General features: G+C 40.6%; 1 non-coding gene across 1 annotated transcript; it reads right to left on the reverse strand.

Moving 5' to 3' along the window:
- Positions 1-2864: 2864 nt before the first annotated feature.
- Positions 2865-2971, reverse strand: LOC141624351 (small nucleolar RNA R71). Its single transcript, XR_012534157.1, has one exon. It is a non-coding gene; the product is annotated as a small nucleolar RNA R71 (small nucleolar RNA).
- Between the last annotated feature and the right edge of the window lie 10554 nt (positions 2972-13525).

Raw genomic sequence — 13525 nt, forward strand, 5'->3', positions numbered from 1 at the left:
TTTGGCTGATTTCACTTTTGTCTTTGCTTGATTTGTGAGTTTCATCCTGTTGGACCTGTCAAATATTTTGTTTGCATGATTTGCACATTATTCAGTTAAATAACCGTACACATTTCGTTTTGTCTTTGTCATGAGTATCTCAACCAAGTATAGTTTTTTTTGCTATAATGGTTGAAAGGGTGGGAAATTCGGCCTGTTAGGAAGGCTTATGTCCCCTGCCTGGCTGGAGGGCTTGGTATTCGGCCTGTCGAGAGGGCATTTTAGACTGATGGTCGGGATAAAACACCCTTGCACCGTCTTCTTTGCGTCCGTAGGTTGTTATCCGTGGCAGTAAACCTAGTCAGGTCAGGCAATTATTTCATGCCTGATTGGTCCTGACTTTTTACTGTATCCGGTGGTGGTTACTGATGTGACCATAATTGGCGCATATTTAGCCCCCGAATTACCCTTGTTTCCATGCTTTTTAGTGCTTATTTGGGTCATTTCTTATCTTTAGTTCTTTGTTTTGCATATTCTTTGAGATTTTGATCCCTTGGTAGGAAAGGAGTAAGAATCTTGCATTTTCATGGCAAAACAAGACTAAATTGATCAAATTCAATGACCAAGCATCAAGGAGAGACAAGATTAGAAGGCCTTTGTACATATCATAGTAGAAGAGCAATGTTGAGAAAGGATCCTTGAGTCCCCAAGGAAATCCCCAAGGAATTTATGAAGAAAAGGGAAGAAAAAGAAGAAGTATCACTGATCGACAATCCGAGCGGATTGTCGCAATCCGCCCATCCCACCTAGCCACAATCCGAGCGTCCCGGAACTGGAATCCGCTCGGATTCCCCAAAGAATCCGCCCGGATTCCCAGAATCCGCTCGGATTCCTTCGACCAAATCCGGCCGTCCCGACCCTAATCCGCCCGGATTCCTTCACAGCGCGGGTTGTCTTCTTCAAGCTACGAAAAGAGAAGCCCTTCTCTCCAAAAATACCGGCTTCTCCTTGCTCTACTTAAAAAGTGTAATTACTAGTTTAGCCCTTAGTTAACCCTAATGCATCCTCCCTAATTTTCACTATAAATACCCCATTAGTCTAATTAGAGAGCATGTTCTTCTTATCAATAATTAGTGTAGTTAATATCAATCAAATCTCTCTTCAATATTGTAATCAAGTATTAATCAAGTTTTAATCCAAGTTTTAGTTCTTTAATCTCTCTTTTGTTCATCCTTTATTTTGGGTAATTGAAGATTATTTGGGTTATTATTGGGAGATTGACAACCTCTCAATCTAGCATTCAAGTACTTCTATTATTCTTGCTTTATTATTGGAATCATTAGTAGGTATAATCTCTTAATCCCTTGTTTAATTATTGTTAATTACTTTCATTTATTCATCATGTTTCATATTGTTGGTATGATTGACAACCTTGCTAGCATGATCAACATGATAATGAGTGAGTAGTCTCTTAGCTAGGGTTAATGGGTGATTAGGGTAAACCAACATGGGGAATGATTCATGCTTAAATTAATATGCTTTCATATCTTATTTGCTTGCTTGTTTTGATCTCAACTCATGCACATGTTATATTTGATGAAATGCTAAGCCTATGAATCCTTGCATTTACTATCATCTCCTATCTTTTCAATGAGACTTGTAAGACATAACCCAACTCGAGTCTCATTAGACCATGCATGTTGTTGAGTAGGGAAGATTAAGTCGACTTGTAGGTGTTGTACAATCTAATCGATTCGGCTCCGGGACCCAAACTTTCCTAGGATTGTAAGATATAACCCAACTCAATCCATCACAACAATAATTGCTTGCTTATAATTTGAGAACATGTTTGTATGATCATATCCCATGATTCCCCTATGATCCCATGACACCCTAGTGCCTTTAATCAATTGTTTACACCCCTTTAATTCATCTTGCTTGTTTATTTTCATTGTTATTCTAGTTTAGTAACCTTTTACATCAACCCAATTTGTGACACCCCTTAGACACCACTAGTTACAATAGAAATCTCATTTCAACTCCCGTCCCTTGGGATCCGACCTTTACTTGCCTCTTTACTAATTGTAGAGTTGCTTGTTAAGCTATAAATTGTGTTTTGATTCGACCGTGACCAACGACCACATCTATCTATTTGTGAATACTAAACGGGATGCGATCAAAAATGGCGCCGTTGCCGGGGACGGTGTTTGTTTGATTTAGATTTCCTTTTTATTATTAGTTGTGTCTTTCTTCGCCTTGAGGAAGTAAAAATCCTCAAGGTTTGTTCTAATTGTTTTTGAGTTGTTTGATATTTTGCATGTCTAGAAGGTTACAAAGTGATTTGTTACCTTTTGACCGTGAAATCGAAAGAACCTTGACGAATAATAGGAGACTTGTTAGGAGGAATTTGAGAGGTGTTGGTGAAGTTGTTCAACCCACTAGTGAGTTTGTCAATCCTTTCGCAGTAGAAGGAGAAGAAAACCCATTACACAATACCCTACAAAATCCACCTACAATGCCAAAATTCTCGTCACACTCCGTACCCACCGAGGAGAATCTACCAAATGGTACTCCTACACCGCAACATCTCACCGGTAATTTTATTGCCAAGTCCGCCTTCATCCAACTAGTTGAGAGGAGCCAATTCGGGGGAATGCCTAGTGAGGACCCTCATTCTCATATGGAAACCTTTTGCGATTATTGTGATGCTATCTCTCAAACGGGCGTGACTCAAGACCAAATTAGATGGGTCTTATTTCATTTTTCCTTAATCGGCACCGCAAAGCAATGGTTGAAGGGCCTTGATAAGGCCACCCTTGGAATAGATTCTTGGAAGAAGTTGGCTCTAGCTTTCTACAAAAATTCTACCCAAGGAAAAGACCAACATGCTAAGAGCTCAAATTACGGGTTTCAAGCAAAGGGATGAAGAGTCTTTGTATGAAGCTTGGGAGCGGTTCAAAGGTATTTGTCGCTCATGTCCTCACCATGGACTTAGCGAATGGTTTTTGGTGCAACAATTTTGGAATGGTTTATATGAAGATTCTAGGAACATTCTCAATATGGGATCAAATGGAATTTTCACCGAAGTTGATGACAATCAAACATGGAACAAGATTGAGGAAATGGCGGTCCATAATTCACAATATAGTAGACCTCGCAAGGCTACTAGAGGAGGAAAGCATGAAGTGGACTCCGTTACTCAATTGGGTGCTCAACTTAGTGCTCACATTGACACAATCAACTTGAAGTTTGAACAAGCTATGGCTAGACTTGAGGAAAACTCAAAATCATCGAAGCATCATGTCAATGCCATGACGGCATCCTCATCAATCCCAAGTGGGATATGTGAGAATTGTGGAACTTTGGGTCATGACCCAAGTGAGTGTAGGGGAACAACCGAACAAGTTAATGCTTTCCAAGCTTACAAAAGTGGTACCCCTTATTCAAATTTTTACAATGAAAACACCAAGTTCCATCCAAATCTCTCATACAAGAGCCAAAATGTTCAAAACCCTCAAACAACATACACTCCACCACCCATGAGAAACCAAAATCAAAGACCCTTTTACAATCAAAACCAAGGTTACCAAAATCAAAATCCATACAATCACCAAAATGACCAAGGCTTTGATGTCCAAAAAGCGGTCCTCCAAATGCAAAAGAATCAACAAGAATTTTTCACCCAAATGCAAAAAGATAGCCAAGCAAAAGAAACCACCATCAACAACATTCTAGCTCACACCAAGATGTTAGAAACACAATTGACTCAACTAGCATCTTCAAGCTCACAAACACAAAAGGGGCAATTACCACCTCAAAGTAATCCCCCTAGACATGAAACGGTTAGTGTCATTCACTTGAGAAGTGGTACAAGGTATGAAGCACCGAAGAGGCAAGTTGAGGATGAAGTTGTGGAAGCTAGTGAAAAGGAAGAAATTGTGCAAAACTCCAAAGATGGAGAATCATCAAAAGAAGAAAGTTCGAAGAAAAATAAAGACAAGGCCAAAGAGAAGGAGCCCATTGTGATTAGACTTCCTTTTCCAAGTCGTCAAGCCAAGCCCAAATTTGATGATCAACTTGGAAAGTTCATGGAAATTGTGAAAAATTTAGAAGTCTCAATTCCTTTCACGGAATTAATCAACCACGTTCCGGCCTATGCAAAGTACATGAAAGATATCCTCACAAAGAAGAAGTCGATCCGGAAACTTGAGACTATCGCCTTCACTAAGGTGAGTAGTGCAATACTTCAAGGGAGTTCACCTCCAAAGTTAAAGGATCCGGGAAGCTTCTCAATACCGTGTACCATTGGCGACACGACGATCAACAAAGCCTTATGTGATCTAGGGGCTAGTGTGAGTGTCATGCCGTACTCGGTAAGTAAAAGGTTGGGAATGGGAGAGCTTAAATGCACCAACATCACACTTCAAATGGCCGATAGATCGACGAAGACACCATTAGGGATATGGGAAGATGTCCCCGTGCGGGTGGGAAGTTTTTCATCCCGGTAGACTTTGTCATTGTTGATATGGAGGAAGATTCCAACATTCCAATCATCCTAGGAAGACCTTTCCTACACACCGCCGGTGCGGTGATTGATGTGAAACATGGAGAGCTCACTCTAGAAGTGGGAGATGAAAGCATAACTTTTAATCTTGACAAGACCATGAGAGCTCCTCGTTTGCATGAGCCATGTTTCATGATTGACCACTATAGCCGAAAAGATGAAAGGAAGAAATCGGAACTCCAATGGAGGAAGAAAATTGAAGATGCTCCATTCAAAGAGCAAGTGAATTGTGACAAGGAGAGCTTGCAAAGCTCATCAAAATCAACCAAGGAAGAAGAGGATGGCCTCATTGGCCAAGAGAAGAAATTGGGAGAGTTGTCTCCATCTAAGCAAGAGATTTTCAATGATCAACTCAATGAAGTTTGTGGTCTTTGGGACGACGAGTTTGAAGGGATTTTTAATCCCTACATTGGGCATGCCATCGATCATGATCAACAACAAGGGGCACGGTCTATTGAGGACCTCTACCATAATAATGAACAAGCTTTTGATTACTTTTTCAAGGTGTTGAGCAACATCAACAACACCTTGAACATGCCCCCTTGACATCTCATCAAGAATGAGAGTTTGGTGGAGTCCTCCCTAAACCACCACTTGTAAATATTTCTAACTCCCTAACTTACATTTCAATTCTTGTATTGCATTTTTGTCATTTTTGGATTTTTATTTACTTTGATCAAAATAATTGTCATGTAAGAGAGAAGTGAGGGAGGGACTAACAACTTCAATTGATGTGTAGTGCTTTACCTTAGTGTGGGGATGAGAATTGCCTAGGCTATCCATGCCTTAGTAATGCCCCCACAACGAAGAACACAAGAAATGAAGAAGAATGGAAGAATGGTAAAGGGAAATGCATTGTGCACGAATGGAATGAATCCGGGTACAAAGGACCAGAATCCGAGCGGATTCCCAAAAATCCGCCCGTCTTGTGCAATCCGAGCGTCGACTAAGTCTGTCCCGAATCGAGCTGAAATTTGAAATTTTCCCATTGTTAAAGAATCGAGCGGATTCCAAAAAATCCGCCCGTCTCGAAGAATCCGGCCGTCTTGTAAAAAAGACGCCCGTCTTTTGTTGAGGAAAACAAGCAAAAATCTACGGGTGAAATCCGTCCGTCTTTGAAGAAATCCGCACGTCCCGTGTTCAGACAATCCGAGCGGATTGTACCAAATCCGCCCGTCTTTAGGCGAGCTTTCGCAAAGATTGAAGAAGCAGAATCCGCACGGATTGTACCTAATCCGCACGGATTGCCCCTGCAGTTTTGAAAATTTCGGCCCCTTTATAACCCCTCCCACCTTCATTCATTCACTCATTCATTCATAAACACTACCCACAACATCAAAACCCTCATCCTCTCCATCATAAAAACAAAAACCCTCAACAACATTCAACAAAAACAAATCAAATCATCTTTCCCACAACAATTTAATCACTCCTTCTTCAACAAAAATCAAAACCAAGAACAAAATCTTCAACCTTTGAGTCGATTTTTGTTTTCATAAAGGCAAAGCCTTTCACCTTCAAATCGATTTGGGCATCCTACATATTGAAGATTTTTCATTCTTTTCTTGGTTAAGCTCATCAATGGCAAGGACTAAGGGTGCAACAAAGGCAACCAAGGCACCAAAGGCTAAGGCACTCTCACAAAGGCAAAAGGCTCTTCAAACAAAGAAAGCTTTGGCTATGGTGGTGGCAACACCAAACTTGGAAGTACAACAACAACAACAACCTTCTATGGGACCATCAACATCCTCTACTCCGGTACTTAATCAACTTTTGCATTATCCGGAGGTAACTTTTATTTCCGATACCCATAGAAATACCTTTGTCAAGTTTGCTATGAAGTCATTACAATCCACCAAATTCATATGTAAAGATGCCTTGGAAAAATTGGGTGTTCTTGAACAAACAAAAGCCTTTTTCAAAGCCATGGGGTTGGAGAAATTGTTTGAAACAAAGGAATTGACATACCCCTCCCTTGTCTTGGAATTTTTAAGTTCTTTGAAAGTCACCAAAGTTGAGAATAGGGAAAATATCGAGTTTCGTCTAGCTAATGTTAGTAGACGCATTACCTTTAAGGAATTGGGTGAAATTTTGGGTCTTAGTGATGAAGAAAGTTATTTCAAGAGTTATGGAAAGTATGACCCCGAACCTCTTTGGGAGGCAATCTCCGGGAAGAAATTTGAGGATTTTCATGCATGTCGTGCTCTTTTGGTCCATCATCCGGGCATAAGAGTATGGCACAAGGTTGTGGGAAATACCATAATTGCTAGGAAAGACACCAATCATTTCACAAGACTCGATTTTATTCTCCTTGAATCGGCTTTGAATATCGGAAGAATTCACACCAAGCCTTACAATTCTTTGAGGCTATTGGTTGATAGATGGCTTAATGTTGATAATGGGAAGAAGGGCACGACCGTTATTGTCAATGGCGGGCTAGTCACGGTTCTAGCTAAGCACTTTGATCCTATTGATATGCACATTATGATTAAGGATAAGAAGTACAAAGCAAAGGAAGGTGGCCATCTTATTGATATGCACATTATGATTAACAAGTTCAAGTGGGTTGCCCATAACCCCCTTGACACTAAATATGGATGGCTAACTAGTGAAGCTAGATCGTTCACCTTGCCCTCGAAGATTTGTCGCCTAAGTGTCCACCGGACCAATTATCTACTTCCCCTTTCCGAAGAAGCCGAGTATATCATTCAACAACAAAAGGGTGATCTTGAAACCCCCTCCTCTTCCATTATCATACCACCTTACCCCTTTGAGTATGAAGAGTTCAAGCCGGAAGGAATTGAAATTGGGAAAGACTATGCGACTCTTCTTATGCAAGCAATGCACAAGCAAGCCCATGAAGATCGGAAAAATGCGTATTTGGCTCAATATCCACCCCTCCTACATCTAGCTAGGCAAGGACTCCTTGATCCATCTTGTCCTTTGCCTAGTTGGGCGGATAGAGAAGTCTTATTTCCGGGTGCATCTAGGGACGTGGTGGGAGATAATGAGGTTGTTGGAAATGATGAGCAAGTCGATGATAATATTGAGGAAGAAGCAATGGAAGGAGAAAGAGATGGTGAAGATGATGATGAGGAAGAAAGTGACAAGGAAAGTGGCAATGTGACCACTTCTCATGAGGGAAGTGGTGATGATGATAGCATGATGGAATCACTTGCATTAGGATGTTTATATGTTAGTTGCATCATGGCATGTAGTTGCATGTTAGAAAAATTTTGCGAAACCGTCTACTTGGGAAGCTTGACAAGTGTATATAGGCCCTAGTAGATGCTTTTGTTCTTAAGACTTTGCTTGTTAGAATGCTTGTAAAACACCCTAGGATGTGTCATGCTAGTATCCTTTGACCCATGGTTTAAGGCCGAGTCAAGAGTACCTTGTGGTGTGATAACTCCTTGGCTACCGTTTATTCCAAGGTGACCCTTGAAACCATGCATCCATCTATCCATCATCCATGTTCTACCATATTTTTGTCAACAAAAGGGAATGGGCACAAAAAGAAATAAATTTGAGTTCAATGAAATGAAAAGTGAAAGAAAGTTTGCAAAAATGCATCAAAAGAAAAGAGGAGCAAAAATAGACTCCTAAACTTCAAATACAAGGCACCCTCGTTACTAATTGGGGTGACTTTGAAAATGTTCAAAAAGAAATGCAAAAAGTTGTCAAGTATTGAAATGCCAAAAATCAAAAAGAAATGGCAAGAAAGTGTTCTCAAATGTCAAATGCCACAAGAAATTGGGGGGAAAACAAAAACAAAAGCAAACTCCCAAAAGTGAAACTCAAACATCTATTGATCCCTTTATCCATCATATCCATTTTTGTGCATGGTAGAGAGGGGACGACCCTTCTTCTTGTCTAGGCAATGGGGGGAATTCCGCGATCCTCCAGTGTTTCTAACACCATAGGGAGTCTACTCTTGACAAAAGCATTTAACGATTGAGGACAAAGGTACCCTAGCTTGACACATTTTGGAGGTGATTTATTGGTATCCTTCTAGGCTTAGTAGTTTGAAGAAATTGCATCTATGAAGGATTGTGTACCCTTGAATTGCTTCCCTTGTAGATAATTTCCGCCACTTGATGAGGGAGTGGCTATTCTTTTTGTAGATGCATCCATTATGTGTTTTTGTGTGCTTTAATGTTTGGATGTGTCGCCATTTTGGCAAGACCCACCTTGCCTTGCAAGAAGGCATCCTACCTCATGGTTGTCTTGTTGTGAGTTGAAGGGGCGGAGTGAGACCCGCTAATTGTCTCATATCGGCTATATTATTAGGATAGGTTAGTATTGGTCCTAGTCTTTGTCACCTCTTTACTCGGGACGAGCAAAGGTTCGGTTTGGGGATATTTGATGTGACCATAATTGGCGCATATTTAGCCCCGAATTAGCCTTGTTTCCATGCTTTTTAGTGCTTATTTGGGTCATTTCTTATCTTTAGTTCTTTGTTTTGCATATTCTTTGAGATTTTGATCCCTTGGTAGGAAAGGAGTAAGAATCTTGCATTTTCATGGCAAAACAAGACTAAATTGATCAAATTCAACGACCAAGCATCAAGGAGAGACAAGATTAGAAGGCCTTTGTACATATCATAGTAGAAGAGCAATGTTGAGAAAGGATCCTTGAGTCCCCAAGGAAATCCCCAAGGAATTTATGAAGAAAAGGGAAGAAAAAGAAGAAGTATCACGCTGACTGACAATCCGAGCGGATTGTCAGCAATCCGCCCGTCCCACCTAGCCACAATCCGAGCGTCCCAGCTGGAATCCGCTCGGATTCTCCCTCAGCAATCCGCCCGGATTCCCCAGAATCCGCTCGGATTCCTTCGACCACATTCGGCCGTCCCGACCCTAATCCGCCCGGATTCCTTCACAGCGCGGGTTGTCTTCTTCAAGCTACGAAAAGAGAAGCCCTTCTCTCCAAAAATACCGGCTTCTCCTTGCTCTACTTAAAAAGTGTAATTACTAGTTTAGCCCTTAGTTAACCCTAATGCATCCTCCCTAATTTTCACTATAAATACCCCATTAGTCTAATTAGAGGAGCATGTTCTTCTTATCAATAATTAGTGTAGTTAATATCAATCAAATCTCTCTTCAATATTGTAATCAAGTATTAATCAAGTTTTAATCCAAGTTTTAGTTCTTTAATCTCTCTTTTGTTCATCCTTTATTTTGGGTAATTGAAGATTATTTGGGTTATTATTGGGAGATTGACAACCTCTCAATCTAGCATTCAAGTACTTCTATTATTCTTGCTTTATTATTGGAATCATTAGTAGGTATAATCTCTTAATCCCTTGTTTAATTATTGTTAATTACTTTCATTTATTCATCATGTTTCATATTGTTGGTATGATTGACAACCTTGCTAGCATGATCAACATGATAATGAGTGAGTAGTCTCTTAGCTAGGGTTAATGGGTGATTAGGGGAAACCAACATGGGGAATGATTCATGCTTAAATTAATATGCTTTCATATCTTATTTGCTTGCTTGTTTTGATCTCAACTCATGCACATGTTATATTTGATGAAATGCTAAGCCTATGAATCCTTGCATTTACTATCATCTCCTATCTTTTCAATGAGACTTGTAAGACATAACCCAACTCGAGTCTCATTAGACCATGCATGTTGTTGAGTAGGGAAGATTAAGTCGACTTGTAGGTGTTGTACAATCTAATCGATTCGGCTCCGGGACCCAAACTTTCCTAGGATTGTAAGATATAACCCAACTCAATCCATCACAACAATAATTGCTTGCTTATAATTTGAGAACATGTTTGTATGATCATATCCCATGATTCCCCTATGATCCCATGACACCCTAGTGCCTTTAATCAATTGTTTACACCCCTTTAATTCATCTTGCTTGTTTATTTTCATTGTTATTCTAGTTTAGTAACCTTCTACATCAACCCAATTTGTGACACCCCTTAGACACCACTAGTTACAATAGAAATCTCATTTCAACTCCCGTCCCTTGGGATCCGACCTTTACTTGCCTCTTTACTAATTGTAGAGTTGCTTGTTAAGCTATAAATTGTGTTTTGATTCGACCGTGACCAACGACCACATCTATCTATTTGTGAATACTAAACGGACCGATCAGTTACCAACTCGTTAGGCACAGTTAAGTGCAAAATTTTTGTTTCAGGAATATATAATAGAGTAGCCCTCAATCCTGAATATTTATGCGTATAATCTTTTATTATGTATAATTGTTCAGGATTCAAAAAGTAAATAGATGGGTTAGTTGAGCAGGTATAAAATACAGACAAGTCATATAAAGCATGTAGTTCATCACATAGCACATCAAGTTGAGTAGTGATTGAATTTGTACCTGACTGTAGCCTGATCTGATCTTTACATATGAAATAGTTTTAAATGAGTTACATTCCAGGATCTTGGGATCATTTCCCCTTCTAGTGTTTGGAGCATGTATGCTCCTTGTCCAACAATTGAATCAATTAAGTAAGGGCCTTCCCATGTGGGAGCTAGCTTGCCCGCTGATTTTTCCTTTTTATTTGGAAATACTTTGCGTAGGACAAGGTCTCCTTCTTTGAAGACCCTGACCCTGACGTTTTTATTGTAAGTCCTGGCAACTGCTTGTTGATATGATGCCATCCTGATTTTGGCAGCGTCTCTTAGTTCTTCTGTCAGGACTAAGTTATCTTGCATCAGGTCTTTGTTTGTTTCAACGTTGTTCAGGCTGGATCTGGATGTTGGTACTCGTACTTCTGCAGGGATGACAGCTTCGCAGCCATACACCAGGGAGTAAGGTGTTTGGCCTGTCGCAGTTTTTGGAGTCGTCCTGTCTGCCCATAGTACTAATGGAAGTTCTTCAGCCCATCTGCCTCGTCTTCTTTTCAGCTTCTTTTTTAGGCAGCTTATGACTACCTTGTTGCTTGACTCTGCCTGGCCATTAGCTTTTGGGTATCCAGGGGTTGATGTTACCAGGTTGATATTCCATTCTTGGCAGAATGCTTGGGTCCTTTTCCCCACGAACTGAGTTCCGTTGTCACATACTATTTCTGATGGGACTCCATATCTGCAAATAATGTTTGTCCTGATGAAGGATATTACTTCTTTTTCGGTTACTTGCCTGTAAGAGTCAGCCTCGATCCACTTGGAGAAGTAATCAGTCATGGCTAACATGAAGACTTTTTGTCCTGGAGCTACAGGCAGTTTTCCCACAATGTCCATGCCCCACTTTATAAATGGCCAGGGCGCGGAAATTGAATGAAGGAGTTCAGATGGCTGATGTATGATTGGTGCATGGATTTGGCAAGCTTCGCATTTCGAAGAGTATTCCAGGCAGTCAGCCCTCAGCGTAGGCCGAGTAGCTTTGTCCGAGCACTTTGCTTGCCGGGCTCTTTCCTCCTTTATGATTGCCACAGTGTCCATCATGTATTTCTTGAAGTACTAGCTTGGCTTCGTCAGGCTCCAAGCATCTCAGGTAGGGTCCAGCCTGCGATCTCTTGAACAAGGTGTTATTGATGATAGCATAAGATGAAGCTCTAATTTTAAAGGCCCTTGTCTCATGTCTTCCCTGAGGTTGTATTCCTCGGAGAAACCAATCATAATAAGGTTTAGTCCAAGAGTTACTGTCCTGATTGACAGGGTTGACCTGTTCAGGTTTGTTGATGGTCGGCTCTAATAAGTGCATAATTGGTATTTTATCAAAAACAGCGGGGGTAAAGTTTGAACCTAAGCTGGCCAGAGCATCAGCCTGGGTATTCAGGTCTCTAGGTATTTGATCGATATCAAATAAAGGAAATTTAGCGGTAAGGTTTTTTGCATATTCTAAATACGAAATCATTTTTGCATCCTTAGCCGTATAAATTCCCTTTATTTGATTGGCAATTAAGAGTGAATCAGTTTTTACCTTTAGGTTTTGAACACCGAGGTCTAGACATACCTTTAAGCCTGCTATCAGGGCTTCATATTCTGCTTCGTTGTTGGTAGCTTTGAACTCACAGCTTACAGCCTGAGCTATTACATCTCCCTGGGGTGATTTAAGTACTAATCCTAACCCTGTCCCCCTGGCATTGGATGCCCCATCTATGAACAAGGTTCATTCTTGGTCTAGGGTTTTATTTTCTAGTTGGTTGACCTCTTTTATTAGGTGGTTCAGGTTAGGGTGAAGTCGACCCACAAAGTCTGCTAGGGCCTGCGATTTGATCGCTGCCCTGGGTTCAAAGGAGATGTCATATGTGCTAATCTGTACTGACCATTTGGCCATCCTGCTGAAAGTTCAGTTTTACGCAGATGATTTTATTGGTAAATTGGTCTGACTATAATTGGGTGACTTTCAAAATAAGGTCTCAGCTTGGTACATGACATTATCAATGCTAAAACATATTTTTCAAGTAGTCCATACCTCAACTCAAAGCATCTAGCGAGGCTTTTACTTACATAGTAGACTGGATGTTCTTTGCCGTCTGTTCTTTCACCAGGATCGCATCGATTGATGTGTCGGTGTGAGATAGGTATCTTGACAAAGGTTCTCCTTTTCTGGTTTAGCCGATAAGGGTGGAGATGATAAATAGGATTTTAGATCCTGGAAAGCGCCTCATGCTCGTCCGTCCACTTTGGAATTGTTTATTTTTCTGAGTAAGTTATAAAATGTTTTGCATCTTTCGGAAGATCTTGATATAAAGCGGTTCGGGGCGGCTACCCCGGCCTGTCAATTTTTGGATATCCTTGACGGACTTGGGTGATTGTAGTTCCGGGATGGCCTTTATCTGCTCGTGGCTTGCTTCTATGCCTCTCTTTGTGACCATATATCCAAGAAATTTGCTTGCAGAGACCCCAAAGTAGCACTTTGCGGGGTTCACTTCATGTTATATTTTTTAATATCTCAAATGCTATTTCTAGGTGCTTCACATGATCTTCTTCATTCTTGGATTTCACCACCATGTCATCTATGTATACTTCCATGATGTCACCTATCTGGTCTTTAAACATCATGT

Source organism: Silene latifolia, chromosome X (genome assembly GCF_048544455.1).
Source record: "Silene latifolia isolate original U9 population chromosome X, ASM4854445v1, whole genome shotgun sequence".
NCBI lineage: Eukaryota > Viridiplantae > Streptophyta > Magnoliopsida > Caryophyllales > Caryophyllaceae > Silene > Silene latifolia.